Genomic DNA, 3,385 nt, shown 5'->3' with positions numbered 1-3,385 from the left:
CGGCTCCCTCCCCTCGCAGACGGCATCTGGCAGGCTACCAAAACAGAAAGCTCTCTCAGCCAATAGGAGAACGGCAATTGGAAGCGCTCTTGAAAGCAGCCAACCAGCGATCGCAAAAGGCGGGCCAGTCCCCGAGCTGCAAATACAATTAAAGCATTTTCTGGTGGTTCTCTGGAGTGACAGCGAGCCTGTCCCAATGGCTACAGCTCTGTTTCAATTGTAAAATGCACAGCATGCTAATTGATTAATCGGGGTTCAATCGTATTGGGTTTCAGATTTTACCTATTGCTCTTCTTGTCCTAAACGCAAAATCGATGGCACTAACAATCAGCCTAATCTTACTCTTACAATCCTTTTATATTTACAAATTTAAAAAATGTATTTCTTTGCCTGCCCTGTAAAAACTGCCATATTAAAAACTACAGCTTCATATCTAACCCACTGGAAAGTCAGTAAACACAGACACATACAGTGTTTTTACACCACATTTATTTAGGAAATGTAATAAGAGTCTAAAATATGGCAGATAGTTCAATAACAATTTGAAAATAATCATAAATATGAATCCAATAAATACAGAATATGTATAGGAGCTGCTATTCACGCAGAGTATTATGACTTTGCAGAATACTTTCAATGCACTGCCTCACCTGCAATGCGTTACAGTGCTTTAAATGACCCGAACGCTTCCTGCGCTGGCAAAAAGCAAGCATTTAAAGGTCACCGATGTCAGCTAAAGCCTGCAAAACCTGTTTTTTGGTTTTTTTCTTCATGGCCAGTTCTGATGCAATCTTATCCTGCTGTGTCTGAAGCATGGGCAGACTCAAAAAGGAAGTTTATGGTTGCACAAACTTTTATGTGTCATCAAGATAAAAGTTTATCCACATACACCAGGGCATATCTGAATAAACTTAATTTTGCCCAAAGCCCCAACTCCCCAGGTGGCTGTAATGAGCTTAGACGACTATGTCTCGACTGGCTCGGTGCACTAGCTCCATTTCAAAAGTTTCCTCTGAAAAGAAAGCGCTATGTCTTCTAATTGAAGACGTTTCTTTTATACAGACTCAGGGAGTTAGGGCCCATTGCAGTCAAGTCTGAGCTGAGACTTTGATGTGAGATTATCGGGCCTCAGCTCTGTGACAGAAGGTCACCACTCTCTCACTGGCTTGATGCCTCCCCTTCTCCTTCTCCTGCCGCTCAAAGTGATCCGGCCTGCCTCTCAGTCAAATTTGAGGAAAAGAAGTACGACCAGGCTGTCAGACGTGTCCAGTTTATATTGAGATGTCAACCTTTAAATTCCCCTTTTCAACATGCAGTGAAAGACAAAATCCCACCAGATTTACAGATAACAGAGTTTTACTATAGTTAAATCAGCAGGACAAGTACAGCCAATAACCTGGAGTGGAAAGCATAGATACGTGTGTGTTTGAGAGAAATGAAAGATGCGGTGAACAAAAATGTTAGAGCAACAGATTAGAGACGGGAGACAAGAAAACAGAGGAGTAACAAACTGTTGGTACACAGAACAGAAATACAACAAATCTGGTGATTCACAGTTGAAAATATAATATTTTCCCAGGAAACTGGCTAAAAAAAACAACAAAACAAAATAATAAATTAGTCTTTAAGCAAGTTGTGAAAGTGTGTGGTTGTCTGTCTGTCTGCCCTGTGGTGAACAGAGGAAGAGGAGAGTGTTTAAATAACAATCACGAACATTTAGCAAGAGACACAAAGACAAAGTTGTACACATTTCACACACAGCATGGGCCTTTTTTTAACTGCTAAATAAACAGTTTGCTCAGCTTTGTTGGTGGATTCCTCAATAAAGAGAACATCCGCATCCACAAAAGGCTTAAAAGAGACATAAGGAGCAGACATGGCAACCTGAATTTACAGGATTTCACAACAGCAAAGATAGAAGTAAAACTTTCAGGGGAAAGAAAAGTCACCATCCATTTAAGGAGCTTTTATTTATTTATTTTTCTGTCTGATATTACCAACACGGCTGCAGCGAGGAGAGGTTTCTTCTAAATGGCACTGCCACAACAGATCCAGTCACTCACCACTCCCATTTACTGCGTGCCTTATTAAATCGCTTCTGGCTTTTGGTGAGCTGAACTTGAGCCAATCTGAGAAACCAAACACAAATTTCTTTTAGGCAGGAAACTTATTTCTGTACAAAAATTCTCACACAACCAAAAACAATATCTTATACTGTTTATTTAAAAAAAAAAGGAGGGGGGGGGGGTAATAAATATAGCCTGGGAACCAAATGAATAAGAGAGCTCATGTTTCTTTAGCTCGTGCAGAAGGCATCCGTCTGCACATTTCCATGCAGCCCTGTTTGTGTCAGGCCAATCACAAACATTCATCTAACACAGCGCAGGTTTGATGGAAATACACTGAGGAGCCCTGCTGTGGATCTTTTGTAAATAACCAAGATGGCTGCTGCTCACCTTATCTGCTACTGAGATAACTTGTGGTTCGTACATTAATTTATACAAGAGTTTCTGAAGCTATATTGACATCACTTTTCTCTAGTTGATCAAATGAATAAGACCAATACTGTGCTTGACATTCTTCCATCTTGCATAGCTACGGACTGTTGTGATGTAATTGGACCTAGTATCCTATTTCTTATAAACTTTCCTTGCTCTCAGGCTGTGTTCCTTTGGCCTTTAAACATGCTGTAGTCCACCCAATTCTTAGAAAAAGAAACTCTGACTGTTATGACCTTTTAAACTACAGAGCGATCTCTAAGCTTTCGTTCTTGCCCAACATCCTGGAGAGACTAGCTCTCTCACAGCTCCAGGCGTACTTGGACACGAACAATAAGTGCTGAGAAATTTTAATCTGCTTTTAAGCCATTGCATAGCATTGAAACAGCGTTGGTTAGAGTTCTTAATGATATTCTTGTAATCACTGATACTGGACGCTCTATGGTCCCAGTTTATTGGACCTCTCTTTGGCTTTTGATGAGCTGGACCAAAACATCTTATTATTAAGACTTGAGCACACTGTGGGTATTAGAGGCACTGCCCTCGACTGGTTTAAATCATACCTCGCTGACAGGTCCTTTTCGGTTAACTTAGGCACCTTCTCCTCTTCCTCCGCTCCGGTCTGTTGTGGTGTACCTCAAGGATCAGTTTTAGACCCTATTCTTTTCTCGTTGTATTTGCTCCCTCTAGGCGCAATCTTTGAAAAATACAGTATCGCCTTCCACTGTTACGCCGACGACATACATATTTTGAACTTACTGACGACCTTGCTATGTCCCTGCACTACTTTCAAGAATGCATGCGGGAGGTCAAAGAATGGTTCCTGAGTAATTCCCTCGTTTTAAACGATAAGCAGACTGAGATTGTGGTGTTCAACAGTAAAATCC

The sequence above is a fragment of the Neolamprologus brichardi genome, chromosome 17, assembly GCF_056152115.1.
Source record: "Neolamprologus brichardi isolate AB-2024 chromosome 17, ASM5615211v1, whole genome shotgun sequence".
Taxonomy (NCBI): Eukaryota; Metazoa; Chordata; class Actinopteri; order Cichliformes; family Cichlidae; genus Neolamprologus; species Neolamprologus brichardi.
The sequence above is the reverse complement of the archived record's forward strand: the minus strand, read 5'-3'. Positions refer to the sequence as shown.